This window comes from Carassius gibelio, chromosome A3, assembly GCF_023724105.1.
Source record: "Carassius gibelio isolate Cgi1373 ecotype wild population from Czech Republic chromosome A3, carGib1.2-hapl.c, whole genome shotgun sequence".
Classification (NCBI taxonomy): domain Eukaryota; kingdom Metazoa; phylum Chordata; class Actinopteri; order Cypriniformes; family Cyprinidae; genus Carassius; species Carassius gibelio.
In genome coordinates this window covers 4,034,663-4,050,432 of record NC_068373.1, presented here as the reverse complement: position 1 = coordinate 4,050,432, position 15,770 = coordinate 4,034,663, and the positions used below count along the sequence as shown (strand labels likewise).

The 15,770-nt window shown below is 38.4% G+C and overlaps 12 pseudogenes; all 12 read right to left on the bottom strand.

Moving 5' to 3' along the window:
- Positions 1–752: 752 nt before the first annotated feature.
- Positions 753–871, bottom strand: LOC127963348 (uncharacterized; annotated as a pseudogene).
- Positions 872–3,793: 2,922 nt separating this feature from the next.
- On the bottom strand, positions 3,794–3,912 carry LOC127959561 (uncharacterized; annotated as a pseudogene).
- A 1,267-nt stretch (positions 3,913–5,179) lies between these two features.
- Positions 5,180–5,298, bottom strand: LOC127957460 (uncharacterized; annotated as a pseudogene).
- Positions 5,299–5,667: 369 nt separating this feature from the next.
- On the bottom strand, positions 5,668–5,786 carry LOC127959554 (uncharacterized; annotated as a pseudogene).
- Positions 5,787–6,438: 652 nt separating this feature from the next.
- Positions 6,439–6,557, bottom strand: LOC127962972 (uncharacterized; annotated as a pseudogene).
- Positions 6,558–6,926: 369 nt separating this feature from the next.
- Positions 6,927–7,045, bottom strand: LOC127961700 (uncharacterized; annotated as a pseudogene).
- A 646-nt stretch (positions 7,046–7,691) lies between these two features.
- LOC127957455 (uncharacterized) lies at positions 7,692–7,810 on the bottom strand (annotated as a pseudogene).
- Positions 7,811–8,178: 368 nt separating this feature from the next.
- On the bottom strand, positions 8,179–8,297 carry LOC127963267 (uncharacterized; annotated as a pseudogene).
- Positions 8,298–9,706: 1,409 nt separating this feature from the next.
- Positions 9,707–9,825, bottom strand: LOC127959548 (uncharacterized; annotated as a pseudogene).
- A 369-nt stretch (positions 9,826–10,194) lies between these two features.
- LOC127959541 (uncharacterized) lies at positions 10,195–10,313 on the bottom strand (annotated as a pseudogene).
- Positions 10,314–12,503: 2,190 nt separating this feature from the next.
- On the bottom strand, positions 12,504–12,622 carry LOC127957449 (uncharacterized; annotated as a pseudogene).
- A 2,933-nt stretch (positions 12,623–15,555) lies between these two features.
- LOC127959530 (uncharacterized) lies at positions 15,556–15,674 on the bottom strand (annotated as a pseudogene).
- Positions 15,675–15,770: the final 96 nt, after the last annotated feature.

The window sequence follows — 15,770 nt, the reverse complement described above, 5'->3', positions numbered from 1 at the left end:
AAATCTTAAAGCAACTGGTATTACCAGGGTGTCTCCCATCCAATTACTAACCAGGCCCATACCTGCTAAGATTCAGATATGGGGCATTGACTCCTTTCTTTTTTTCTTGCAAGATTATTATATAATTTGTGAAAAATTTCCAAAAATCTTAAAGCAACTGGTATTACCAGGGGGTCTGCCATCCAATTACTAACCAGGCCGAAACCTGCTTAGTTTCCGAGCTCAGACATGATCTGGCATAGCCAGGGTGGAATGGCCATAAGCGAAGACTGCTGCAAAGAGAGAGCTATTTAAAGATCAGCCAATCTAATCGCCGGTACATTATACAGGACCAAACCTGCTTAGCTTCCGAGAGCAGACGAGATCAGGCATAGCCAGGTTGTTACGGTCGCAAGCGAAGGATACTGCAAAGAGAAGACTATTTAAAGATCAGCCAATCAAATCGCCCATACATTATATAAGTAGGAATGAAAATCCAAAAGCTTACAGCACCTGGTATTCCGAGGCGGTCTCCCATCCAAGCACTAACCAGGCCAATACCTGCTAAGATTAAGAGATCGGGCATTGGCTCTTTTTTTTTAAGATTATTATATAATTAGTAATAAATTTCCAATAATATTAGAGCACCTGGTATTACCAGGGGGTCTCCCATCCAAACACTACACAGGTCAATGACTGCTAAGATTCAAAGAATGGGCATTCACTCTTTTTTTTTTCAAGATTATTATATAATTTGTGAAAAATTTACAAAAATCTTAAAGCAACTGGTATTACCAGGGGGTCTCCCATCCAATTACTAACCAGGCCCAAACGTGCTTAGCTTCCGAGCTCAGACATGATCTGGCATAGCAAGGGTGGTATGGCCATAAGCGAAGACTGCTGCAAAGAGAGAGCTATTTAAAGATCAGTCAATCTAATCGCCGGTACATAATATAAGTAGGAAAGAAAACCCTAAAGCTTAAAGCACCTGGTATTCCCAGGCGGTCTCCCATCCAAGCACTAACCAGGCCAATACCTGCTAAGATTAAGAGATCGGGCATTGACTCTTTTTTTTTTTTTTTTTTTTTTAAGATTATTATATAATTAGTAATGAATTTCCAATAATATTAGAGCACCTGGTTTTCCGAGGCGGTCTCCCATCCAAACACTAAACAGGTCCATAGCTGCTAAGATTCAAAGATTGGGCATTGACTCTTTTTGTTTCAAGATAATTATATAATTAGTACAAATTTCCAAAAATATTACAGCAACTGGTATTCCGAGGCGGTCTCCCATCCAAGCACTAAACAGGTCCATACCTCCTAAGATTCAAAGATTGGGCATTTACTCTTTTTTTTTTTTTTTTGTTTCAAGATTATTATGTAATTAGTAAAAATTGCCAAAAATATTACAGCAACTGGTATTTCCCGGCCGTCTTCCATCCAAGTACTAACCAGGCAAAACCTGCTATTATTCAGAGATCGGGCATTGACTTTTTTTTTTTTTTCAAGATTATTATATAATTTGTGAAAAATTTCCAAAAATCTTAAAGCAACTGGTATTACCAGGGTGTCTCCCATCCAATTACTAACCAGGCCCATACCTGCTAAGATTCAGATATGGGGCATTGACTCCTTTCTTTTTTTCTTGCAAGATTATTATATAATTTGTGAAAAATTTCCAAAAATCTTAAAGCAACTGGTATTACCAGGGGGTCTGCCATCCAATTACTAACCAGGCCGAAACCTGCTTAGTTTCCGAGCTCAGACATGATCTGGCATAGCCAGGGTGGAATGGCCATAAGCGAAGACTGCTGCAAAGAGAGAGCTATTTAAAGATCAGCCAATCTAATCGCCGGTACATTATACAGGACCAAACCTGCTTAGCTTCCGAGAGCAGACGAGATCAGGCATAGCCAGGTTGTTACGGTCGCAAGCGAAGGATACTGCAAAGAGAAGACTATTTAAAGATCAGCCAATCAAATCGCCCATACATTATATAAGTAGGAATGAAAATCCAAAAGCTTACAGCACCTGGTATTCCGAGGCGGTCTCCCATCCAAGCACTAACCAGGCCAATACCTGCTAAGATTAAGAGATCGGGCATTGGCTCTTTTTTTTTAAGATTATTATATAATTAGTAATAAATTTCCAATAATATTAGAGCACCTGGTATTACCAGGGGGTCTCCCATCCAAACACTACACAGGTCAATGACTGCTAAGATTCAAAGAATGGGCATTCACTCTTTTTTTTTTCAAGATTATTATATAATTTGTGAAAAATTTACAAAAATCTTAAATCAACTGGTATTACCAGGGGGTCTCCCATCCAATTACTAACCAGGCCCAAACGTGCTTAGCTTCCGAGCTCAGACATGATCTGGCATAGCAAGGGTGGTATGGCCATAAGCGAAGACTGCTGCAAAGAGAGAGCTATTTAAAGATCAGTCAATCTAATCGCTGGTACATTATATAAGTAGGAAAGAAAACCCTAAAGCTTAAAGCACCTGGTATTCCCAGGCGGTCTCCCATCCAAGCACTAACCAGGCCAATACCTGCTAAGATTAAGAGATCGGGCATTGACTCTTTTTTTTTTTTTTTTTTTTTTTTTAAGATTATTATATAATTAGTAATGAATTTCCAATAATATTAGAGCACCTGGTTTTCCGAGGCGGTCTCCCATCCAAACACTAAACAGGTCCATAGCTGCTAAGATTCAAAGATTGGGCATTGACTCTTTTTGTTTCAAGATAATTATATAATTAGTACAAATTTCCAAAAATATTACAGCAACTGGTATTCCGAGGCGGTCTCCCATCCAAGCACTAAACAGGTCCATACCTCCTAAGATTCAAAGATTGGGCATTTACTCTTTTTTTTTTTTTTTGTTGCAAGATTATTATGTAATTAGTAAAAATTGCCAAAAATATTACAGCAACTGGTATTTCCCGGCCGTCTTCCATCCAAGTACTAACCAGGCAAAACCTGCTATTATTCAGAGATCGGGCATTGACTTTTTTTTTTTTTCAAGATTATTATATAATTTGTGAAAAATTTCCAAAAATCTTAAAGCAACTGGTATTACCAGGGTGTCTCCCATCCAATTACTAACCAGGCCCATACCTGCTAAGATTCAGATATGGGGCATTGACTCCTTTCTTTTTTTCTTGCAAGATTATTATATAATTTGTGAAAAAATTCCAAAAATCTTAAAGCAACTGGTATTACCAGGGGGTCTGCCATCCAATTACTAACCAGGCCGAAACCTGCTTAGTTTCCGAGCTCAGACATGATCTGGCATAGCCAGGGTGGAATGGCCATAAGCGAAGACTGCTGCAAAGAGAGAGCTATTTAAAGATCAGCCAATCTAATCGCCGGTACATTATACAGGACCAAACCTGCTTAGCTTCCGAGAGCAGACGAGATCAGGCATAGCCAGGTTGTTACGGTCGCAAGCGAAGGATACTGCAAAGAGAAGACTATTTAAAGATCAGCCAATCAAATCGCCCATACATTATATAAGTAGGAAGGAAAATCCAAAAGCTTACAGCACCTGGTATTCCGAGGCGGTCTCCCATCCAAGCACTAACCAGGCCAATACCTGCTAAGATTAAGAGATCGGGCATTGGCTCTTTTTTTTTAAGATTATTATATAATTAGTAATAAATTTCCAATAATATTAGAGCACCTGGTATTCCGAGGCGGTCTCCCATCCAGACACTAAACAGGTCCATGACTGCTAAGATTCAAAGAATGGGCATTGACTCTTTTTTTTTTCAAGATTATTATATAATTTGTGAAAAATTTACAAAAATCTTAGAGCAACTGGTATTACCAGGGGGTCTCCCATCCAATTACTAACCAGGCCCAAACCTGCTTAGCTTCCGAGCTCAGACATGATCTGGCATAGCCAGGGTGGTATGGCCATAAGCAAAGACTGCTGCAAAGAGAGAGCTATTTAAAGATCAGCCAATCTAATCGCCGGTACATTATATAAGTAGGAAAGAAAACCCTAAAGCTTAAAGCACCTGGTATTCCCAGGCGGTCTCCCATCCAAGCACTAACCAGGCCAATACCTGCTAAGATTAAGAGATCGGGCATTGACTCTTTTTTTTTTTTTTTTTTTTTTTTTTTAAAGATTATTATATAATTAGTAATGAATTTCCAATAATATTAGAGCACCTGGTTTTCCGAGGCGGTCTCCCATCCAAACACTAAACAGGTCCATAGCTGCTAAGATTCAAAGATTGGGCATTGACTCTTTTTGTTTCAAGATAATTATATAATTAGTACAAATTTCCAAAAATATTACAGCAACTGGTATTCCGAGGCGGTCTCCCATCCAAGCACTAAACAGGTCCATACCTTCTAAGATTCAAAGATTGGGCATTTACTCTTTTTTTTTTTTTTTTGCAAGATTATTATATAATTTGTGAAAAATTTCCAAAAATCTTAAAGCAACTGGTATTACCAGGGTGTCTCCCATCCAATTACTAACCAGGCCCATACCTGCTAAGATTCAGATATGGGGCATTGACTCCTTTCTTTTTTTCTTGCAAGATTATTATATAATTTGTAAAAAAATTCCAAAAATCTTAAAGCAACTGGTATTACCAGGGGGTCTGCCATCCAATTACTAACCAGGCCGAAACCTGCTTAGTTTCCGAGCTCAGACATGATCTGGCATAGCCAGGGTGGAATGGCCATAAGCGAAGACTGTTGCAAAGAGAGAGCTATTTAAAGATCAGCCAATCTAATCGCCGGTACATTATACAGGACCAAACCTGCTTAGCTTCCGAGAGCAGACGAGATCAGGCATAGCCAGGTTGTTACGGTCGCAAGCGAAGGATACTGCAAAGAGAAGACTATTTAAAGATCAGCCAATCAAATCGCCCATACATTATATAAGTAGGAATGAAAATCCAAAAGCTTACAGCACCTGGTATTCCGAGGCGGTCTCCCATCCAAGCACTAACCAGGCCAATACCTGCTAAGATTAAGAGATCGGGCATTGGCTCTTTTTTTTTAAGATTATTATATAATTAGTAATACATTTCCAATAATATTAGAGCACCTGGTATTACCAGGGGGTCTCCCATCCAAACACTACACAGGTCAATGACTGCTAAGATTCAAAGAATGGGCATTCACTCTTTTTTTTTTCAAGATTATTATATAATTTGTGAAAAATTTACAAAAATCTTAAAGCAACTGGTATTACCAGGGGGTCTCCCATCCAATTACTAACCAGGCCCAAACCTGCTTAGCTTCCGAGCTCAGACATGATCTGGCATAGCCAGGGTGGTATGGCCATAAGCGAAGACTGCTGCAAAGAGAGAGCTATTTAAAGATCAGTCAATCTAATCGCCGGTACATTATATAAGTAGGAAAGAAAACCCTAAAGCTTAAAGCACCTGTTATTCCCAGGCGGTCTCCCATCCAAGCACTAACCAGGCCAATACCTGCTAAGATTAAGAGATCGGGCATTGACTCTTTTTTTTTTTTTTTTTTTTTTTAGATTATTATATAATTAGTAATAAATTTCCAATAATATTAGAGCACCTGGTATTCCGAGGCGGTCTCCCATCCAGACACTAAACAGGTCCATGACTGCTAAGATTCAAAGAATGGGCATTGACTCTTTTTTTTTTCAAGATTATTATATAATTTGTGAAAAATTTACAAAAATCTTAGAGCAACTGGTATTACCAGGGGGTCTCCCATCCAATTACTAACCAGGCCCAAACCTGCTTAGCTTCCGAGCTCAGACATGATCTGGCATAGCCAGGGTGGTATGGCCATAAGCAAAGACTGCTGCAAAGAGAGAGCTATTTAAAGATCAGCCAATCTAATCGCCGGTACATTATATAAGTAGGAAAGAAAACCCTAAAGCTTAAAGCACCTGGTATTCCCAGGCGGTCTCCCATCCAAGCACTAACCAGGCCAATACCTGCTAAGATTAAGAGATCGGGCATTGACTCTTTTTTTTTTTTTTTTTTTTTTAAAGATTATTATATAATTAGTAATGAATTTCCAATAATATTAGAGCACCTGGTTTTCCGAGGCGGTCTCCCATCCAAACACTAAACAGGTCCATAGCTGCTAAGATTCAAAGATTGGGCATTGACTCTTTTTGTTTCAAGATAATTATATAATTAGTACAAATTTCCAAAAATATTACAGCAACTGGTATTCCGAGGCGGTCTCCCATCCAAGCACTAAACAGGTCCATACCTCCTAAGATTCAAAGATTGGGCATTTACTCTTTTTTTTTTTTTTTTTTTGCAAGATTATTATGTAATTAGTAAAAATTGCCAAAAATATTACAGCAACTGGTATTTCCCGGCCGTCTTCCATCCAAGTACTAACCAGGCAAAACCTGCTATTATTCAGAGATCGGGCATTGACTTTTTTTTTTTTTTCAAGATTATTATATAATTTGTGAAAAATTTACAAAAATCTTAAAGCAACTGGTATTACCAGGGGGTCTCCCATCCAATTACTAACCAGGCCCAAACCTGCTTAGCTTACGAGCTCAGACATGATCTGGCATAGCCAGGGTGGTATGGCCATAAGCGAAGACTGCTGCAAAGAGAGAGCTATTTAAAGATCAGTCAATCTAATCGCCGGTACATTATATAAGTAGGAAAGAAAACCCTAAAGCTTAAAGCACCTGTTATTCCCAGGCGGTCTCCCATCCAAGCACTAACCAGGCCAATACCTGCTAAGATTAAGAGATCGGGCATTGACTCTTTTTTTTTTTTTTTTTTTTTAAAGATTATTATATAATTAGTAATAAATTTCCAATAATATTAGAGCACCTGGTATTCCGAGGCGGTCTCCCATCCAGACACTAAACAGGTCCATGACTGCTAAGATTCAAAGAATGGGCATTGACTCTTTTTTTTTTCAAGATTATTATATAATTTGTGAAAAATTTACAAAAATCTTAGAGCAACTGGTATTACCAGGGGGTCTCCCATCCAATTACTAACCAGGCCCAAACCTGCTTAGCTTCCGAGCTCATACATGATCTGGCATAGCCAGGGTGGTATGGCCATAAGCAAAGACTGCTGCAAAGAGAGAGCTATTTAAAGATCAGCCAATCTAATATAAGTAGGAAAGAAAACCCTAAAGCTTAAAGCACCTGGTATTCCCAGGCGGTCTCCCATCCAAGCACTAACCAGGCCAATACCTGCTAAGATTAAGAGATCGGGCATTGACTCTTTTTTTTTTTTTTTTTTTTTTTTTTAAAGATTATTATATAATTAGTAATGAATTTCCAATAATATTAGAGCACCTGGTTTTCCGAGGCGGTCTCCCATCCAAACACTAAACAGGTCCATAGCTGCTAAGATTCAAAGATTGGGCATTGACTCTTTTTGTTTCAAGATAATTATATAATTAGTACAAATTTCCAAAAATATTACAGCAACTGGTATTCCGAGGCGGTCTCCCATCCAAGCACTAAACAGGTCCATACCTTCTAAGATTCAAAGATTGGGCATTTACTCTTTTTTTTTTTTTTTTTGCAAGATTATTATATAATTTGTGAAAAATTTCCAAAAATCTTAAAGCAACTGGTATTACCAGGGTGTCTCCCATCCAATTACTAACCAGGCCCATACCTGCTAAGATTCAGATATGGGGCATTGACTCCTTTCTTTTTTTCTTGCAAGATTATTATATAATTTGTAAAAAAATTCCAAAAATCTTAAAGCAACTGGTATTACCAGGGGGTCTCCCATCCAATTACTAACCAGGCCCAAACCTGCTTAGCTTCCGAGCTCAGACATGATCTGGCATAGCCAGGGTGGTATGGCCATAAGCGAAGACTGCTGCAAAGAGAGAGCTATTTAAAGATCAGTCAATCTAATCGCCGGTACATTATATAAGTAGGAAAGAAAACCCTAAAGCTTAAAGCACCTGTTATTCCCAGGCGGTCTCCCATCCAAGCACTAACCAGGCCAATACCTGCTAAGATTAAGAGATCGGGCATTGACTCTTTTTTTTTTTTTTTTTTTTTAAGATTATTATATAATTAGTAATAAATTTCCAATAATATTAGAGCACCTGGTATTCCGAGGCGGTCTCCCATCCAGACACTAAACAGGTCCATGACTGCTAAGATTCAAAGAATGGGCATTGACTCTTTTTTTTTTCAAGATTATTATATAATTTGTGAAAAATTTACAAAAATCTTAGAGCAACTGGTATTACCAGGGGGTCTCCCATCCAATTACTAACCAGGCCCAAACCTGCTTAGCTTCCGAGCTCAGACATGATCTGCCATAGCCAGGGTGGTATGGCCATAAGCAAAGACTGCTGCAAAGAGAGAGCTATTTAAAGATCAGCCAATCTAATCGCCGGTACATTATATAAGTAGGAAAGAAAACCCTAAAGCTTAAAGCACCTGGTATTCCCAGGCGGTCTCCCATCCAAGCACTAACCAGGCCAATACCTGCTAAGATTAAGAGATCGGGCATTGACTCTTTTTTTTTTTTTTTTTTTTTTTTTTTTTTAAAGATTATTATATAATTAGTAATGAATTTCCAATAATATTAGAGCACCTGGTTTTCCGAGGCGGTCTCCCATCCAAACACTAAACAGGTCCATAGCTGCTAAGATTCAAAGATTGGGCATTGACTCTTTTTGTTTCAAGATAATTATATAATTAGTACAAATTTCCAAAAATATTACAGCAACTGGTATTCCGAGGCGGTCTCCCATCCAAGCACTAAACAGGTCCATACCTCCTAAGATTCAAAGATTGGGCATTTACTCTTTTTTTTTTTTTTTTTGCAAGATTATTATGTAATTAGTAAAAATTGCCAAAAATATTACAGCAACTGGTATTTCCCGGCCGTCTTCCATCCAAGTACTAACCAGGCAAAACCTGCTATTATTCAGAGATCGGGCATTGACTTTTTTTTTTTTTTCAAGATTATTATATAATTTGTGAAAAATTTCCAAAAATCTTAAAGCAACTGGTATTACCAGGGTGTCTCCCATCCAATTACTAACCAGGCCCATACCTGCTAAGATTCAGATATGGGGCATTGACTCCTTTCTTTTTTTCTTGCAAGATTATTATATAATTTGTGAAAAAATTCCAAAAATCTTAAAGTAACTGGTATTACCAGGGGGTCTGCCATCCAATTACTAACCAGGCCGAAACCTGCTTAGTTTCCGAGCTCAGACATGATCTGGCATAGCCAGGGTGGAATGGCCATAAGCGAAGACTGCTGCAAAGAGAGAGCTATTTAAAGATCAGCCAATCTAATCGCCGGTACATTATACAGGACCAAACCTGCTTAGCTTCCGAGAGCAGACGAGATCAGGCATAGCCAGGTTGTTACGGTCGCAAGCGAAGGATACTGCAAAGAGAAGACTATTTAAAGATCAGCCAATCAAATCGCCCATACATTATATAAGTAGGAATGAAAATCCAAAAGCTTACAGCACCTGGTATTCCGAGGCGGTCTCCCATCCAAGCACTAACCAGGCCAATACCTGCTAAGATTGAGAGATCGGGCATTGGCTCTTTTTTTTTAAGATTATTATATAATTAGTAATAAATTTCCAATAATATTAGAGCACCTGGTATTCCGAGGCGGTCTCCCATCCAGACACTAAACAGGTCCATGACTGCTAAGATTCAAAGAATGGGCATTGACTCTTTTTTTTTTTCAAGATTATTATATAATTTGTGAAAAATTTACAAAAATCTTAGAGCAACTGGTATTACCAGGGGGTCTCCCATCCAATTACTAACCAGGCCCAAACCTGCTTAGCTTCCGAGCTCAGACATGATCTGGCATAGCCAGGGTGGTATGGCCATAAGCAAAGACTGCTGCAAAGAGAGAGCTATTTAAAGATCAGCCAATCTAATCGCCGGTACATTATATAAGTAGGAAAGAAAACCCTAAAGCTTAAAGCACCTGGTATTCCCAGGCGGTCTCCCATCCAAGCACTAACCAGGCCAATACCTGCTAAGATTAAGAGATCGGGCATTGACTCTTTTTTTTTTTTTTTTTTTTTTAAGATTATTATATAATTAGTAATAAATTTCCAATAATATTAGAGCACCTGGTATTCCGAGGCGGTCTCCCATCCAGACACTAAACAGGTCCATGACTGCTAAGATTCAAAGAATGGGCATTGACTCTTTTTTTTTTCAAGATTATTATATAATTTGTGAAAAATTTACAAAAATCTTAGAGCAACTGGTATTACCAGGGGGTCTCCCATCCAATTACTAACCAGGCCCAAACCTGCTTAGCTTCCGAGCTCAGACATGATCTGGCATAGCCAGGGTGGTATGGCCATAAGCAAAGACTGCTGCAAAGAGAGAGCTATTTAAAGATCAGCCAATCTAATCGCCGGTACATTATATAAGTAGGAAAGAAAACCCTAAAGCTTAAAGCACCTGGTATTCCCAGGCGGTCTCCCATCCAAGCACTAACCAGGCCAATACCTGCTAAGATTAAGAGATCGGGCATTGACTCTTTTTTTTTTTTTTTTTTTTTTTTTTTTTTTTAAAGATTATTATATAATTAGTAATGAATTTCCAATAATATTAGAGCACCTGGTTTTCCGAGGCGGTCTCCCATCCAAACACTAAACAGGTCCATAGCTGCTAAGATTCAAAGATTGGGCATTGACTCTTTTTGTTTCAAGATAATTATATAATTAGTACAAATTTCCAAAAATATTACAGCAACTGGTATTCCGAGGCGGTCTCCCATCCAAGCACTAAACAGGTCCATACCTCCTAAGATTCAAAGATTGGGCATTTACTCTTTTTTTTTTTTTTTTTGCAAGATTATTATGTAATTAGTAAAAATTGCCAAAAATATTACAGCAACTGGTATTTCCCGGCCGTCTTCCATCCAAGTACTAACCAGGCAAAACCTGCTATTATTCAGAGATCGGGCATTGACTTTTTTTTTTTTTTCAAGATTATTATATAATTTGTGAAAAATTTCCAAAAATCTTAAAGCAACTGGTATTACCAGGGTGTCTCCCATCCAATTACTAACCAGGCCCATACCTGCTAAGATTCAGATATGGGGCATTGACTCCTTTCTTTTTTTCTTGCAAGATTATTATATAATTTGTGAAAAAATTCCAAAAATCTTAAAGCAACTGGTATTACCAGGGGGTCTGCCATCCAATTACTAACCAGGCCGAAACCTGCTTAGTTTCCGAGCTCAGACATGATCTGGCATAGCCAGGGTGGAATGGCCATAAGCGAAGACTGCTGCAAAGAGAGAGCTATTTAAAGATCAGCCAATCTAATCGCCGGTACATTATACAGGACCAAACCTGCTTAGCTTCCGAGAGCAGACGAGATCAGGCATAGCCAGGTTGTTACGGTCGCAAGCGAAGGATACTGCAAAGAGAAGACTATTTAAAGATCAGCCAGTCAAATCGCCCATACATTATATAAGTAGGAATGAAAATCCAAAAGCTTACAGCACCTGGTATTCCGAGGCGGTCTCCCATCCAAGCACTAACCAGGCCAATACCTGCTAAGATTAAGAGATCGGGCATTGGCTCTTTTTTTTTAAGATTATTATATAATTAGTAATACATTTCCAATAATATTAGAGCACCTGGTATTACCAGGGGGTCTCCCATCCAAACACTACACAGGTCAATGACTGCTAAGATTCAAAGAATGGGCATTCACTCTTTTTTTTTTCAAGATTATTATATAATTTGTGAAAAATTTACAAAAATCTTAAATCAACTGGTATTACCAGGGGGTCTCCCATCCAATTACTAACCAGGCCCAAACGTGCTTAGCTTCCGAGCTCAGACATGATCTGGCATAGCAAGGGTGGTATGGCCATAAGCGAAGACTGCTGCAAAGAGAGAGCTATTTAAAGATCAGTCAATCTAATCGCTGGTACATTATATAAGTAGGAAAGAAAACCCTAAAGCTTAAAGCACCTGGTATTCCCAGGCGGTCTCCCATCCAAGCACTAACCAGGCCAATACCTGCTAAGATTAAGAGATCGGGCATTGACTCTTTTTTTTTTTTTTTTTTTTTTTTTTAAGATTATTATATAATTAGTAATGAATTTCCAATAATATTAGAGCACCTGGTTTTCCGAGGCGGTCTCCCATCCAAACACTAAACAGGTCCATAGCTGCTAAGATTCAAAGATTGGGCATTGACTCTTTTTGTTTCAAGATAATTATATAATTAGTACAAATTTCCAAAAATATTACAGAAACTGGTATTCCGAGGCGGTCTCCCATCCAAGCACTAAACAGGTCCATACCTTCTAAGATTCAAAGATTGGGCATTTACTCTTTTTTTTTTTTTTTTTTTGCAAGATTATTATATAATTTGTGAAAAATTTCCAAAAATCTTAAAGCAACTGGTATTACCAGGGTGTCTCCCATCCAATTACTAACCAGGCCCATACCTGCTAAGATTCAGATATGGGGCATTGACTCCTTTCTTTTTTTCTTGCAAGATTATTATATAATTTGTAAAAAAATTCCAAAAATCTTAAAGCAACTGGTATTACCAGGGGGTCTCCCATCCAATTACTAACCAGGCCCAAACCTGCTTAGCTTCCGAGCTCAGACATGATCTGGCATAGCCAGGGTGGTATGGCCATAAGCAAAGACTGCTGCAAAGAGAGAGCTATTTAAAGATCAGCCAATCTAATCGCCGGTACATTATATAAGTAGGAAAGAAAACCCTAAAGCTTAAAGCACCTGGTATTCCCAGGCGGTCTCCCATCCAAGCACTAACCAGGCCAATACCTGCTAAGATTAAGAGATCGGGCATTGACTCTTTTTTTTTTTTTTTTTTTTTTTTTTTTTTTTAAAGATTATTATATAATTAGTAATGAATTTCCAATAATATTAGAGCACCTGGTTTTCCGAGGCGGTCTCCCATCCAAACACTAAACAGGTCCATAGCTGCTAAGATTCAAAGATTGGGCATTGACTCTTTTTGTTTCAAGATAATTATATAATTAGTACAAATTTCCAAAAATATTACAGCAACTGGTATTCCGAGGCGGTCTCCCATCCAAGCACTAAACAGGTCCATACCTCCTAAGATTCAAAGATTGGGCATTTACTCTTTTTTTTTTTTTTTTTGCAAGATTATTATGTAATTAGTAAAAATTGCCAAAAATATTACAGCAACTGGTATTTCCCGGCCGTCTTCCATCCAAGTACTAACCAGGCAAAACCTGCTATTATTCAGAGATCGGGCATTGACTTTTTTTTTTTTTCAAGATTATTATATAATTTGTGAAAAATTTCCAAAAATCTTAAAGCAACTGGTATTACCAGGGTGTCTCCCATCCAATTACTAACCAGGCCCATACCTGCTAAGATTCAGATATGGGGCATTGACTCCTTTCTTTTTTTCTTGCAAGATTATTATATAATTTGTGAAAAAATTCCAAAAATCTTAAAGCAACTGGTATTACCAGGGGGTCTGCCATCCAATTACTAACCAGGCCGAAACCTGCTTAGTTTCCGAGCTCAGACATGATCTGGCATAGCCAGGGTGGAATGGCCATAAGCGAAGACTGCTGCAAAGAGAGAGCTATTTAAAGATCAGCCAATCTAATCGCCGGTACATTATACAGGACCAAACCTGCTTAGCTTCCGAGAGCAGACGAGATCAGGCATAGCCAGGTTGTTACGGTCGCAAGCGAAGGATACTGCAAAGAGAAGACTATTTAAAGATCAGCCAATCAAATCGCCCATACATTATATAAGTAGGAATGAAAATCCAAAAGCTTACAGCACCTGGTATTCCGAGGCGGTCTCCCATCCAAGCACTAACCAGGCCAATACCTGCTAAGATTAAGAGATCGGGCATTGGCTCTTTTTTTTTAAGATTATTATATAATTAGTAATACATTTCCAATAATATTAGAGCACCTGGTATTACCAGGGGGTCTCCCATCCAAACACTACACAGGTCAATGACTGCTAAGATTCAAAGAATGGGCATTCACTCTTTTTTTTTTCAAGATTATTATATAATTTGTGAAAAATTTACAAAAATCTTAAATCAACTGGTATTACCAGGGGGTCTCCCATCCAATTACTAACCAGGCCCAAACGTGCTTAGCTTCCGAGCTCAGACATGATCTGGCATAGCAAGGGTGGTATGGCCATAAGCGAAGACTGCTGCAAAGAGAGAGCTATTTAAAGATCAGTCAATCTAATCGCTGGTACATTATATAAGTAGGAAAGAAAACCCTAAAGCTTAAAGCACCTGGTATTCCCAGGCGGTCTCCCATCCAAGCACTAACCAGGCCAATACCTGCTAAGATTAAGAGATCGGGCATTGACTCTTTTTTTTTTTTTTTTTTTTTTTTTTAAGATTATTATATAATTAGTAATGAATTTCCAATAATATTAGAGCACCTGGTTTTCCGAGGCGGTCTCCCATCCAAACACTAAACAGGTCCATAGCTGCTAAGATTCAAAGATTGGGCATTGACTCTTTTTGTTTCAAGATAATTATATAATTAGTACAAATTTCCAAAAATATTACAGCAACTGGTATTCCGAGGCGGTCTCCCATCCAAGCACTAAACAGGTCCATACCTCCTAAGATTCAAAGATTGGGCATTTACTCTTTTTTTTTTTTTTTGTTGCAAGATTATTATGTAATTAGTAAAAATTGCCAAAAATATTACAGCAACTGGTATTTCCCGGCCGTCTTCCATCCAAGTACTAACCAGGCAAAACCTGCTATTATTCAGAGATCGGGCATTGACTTTTTTTTTTTTTTCAAGATTATTATATAATTTGTGAAAAATTTCCAAAAATCTTAAAGCAACTGGTATTACCAGGGTGTCTCCCATCCAATTACTAACCAGGCCCATACCTGCTAAGATTCAGATATGGGGCATTGACTCCTTTCTTTTTTTCTTGCAAGATTATTATATAATTTGTGAAAAAATTCCAAAAATCTTAAAGTAACTGGTATTACCAGGGGGTCTGCCATCCAATTACTAACCAGGCCGAAACCTGCTTAGTTTCCGAGCTCAGACATGATCTGGCATAGCCAGGGTGGAATGGCCATAAGCGAAGACTGCTGCAAAGAGAGAGCTATTTAAAGATCAGCCAATCTAATCGCCGGTACATTATACAGGACCAAACCTGCTTAGCTTCCGAGAGCAGACGAGATCAGGCATAGCCAGGTTGTTACGGTCGCAAGCGAAGGATACTGCAAAGAGAAGACTATTTAAAGATCAGCCAATCAAATCGCCCATACATTATATAAGTAGGAATGAAAATCCAAAAGCTTACAGCACCTGGTATTCCGAGGCGGTCTCCCATCCAAGCACTAACCAGGCCAATACCTGCTAAGATTGAGAGATCGGGCATTGGCTCTTTTTTTTTAAGATTATTATATAATTAGTAATAAATTTCCAATAATATTAGAGCACCTGGTATTCCGAGGCGGTCTCCCATCCAGACACTAAACAGGTCCATGACTGCTAAGATTCAAAGAATGGGCATTGACTCTTTTTTTTTTTCAAGATTATTATATAATTTGTGAAAAATTTACAAAAATCTTAGAGCAACTGGTATTACCAGGGGGTCTCCCATCCAATTACTAACCAGGCCCAAACCTGCTTAGCTTCCGAGCTCAGACATGATCTGGCATAGCCAGGGTGGTATGGCCATAAGCAAAGACTGCTGCAAAGAGAGAGCTATTTAAAGATCAGCCAATCTAATCGCCGGTACATTATATAAGTAGGAAAGAAAACCCTAAAGCTTAAAGCAC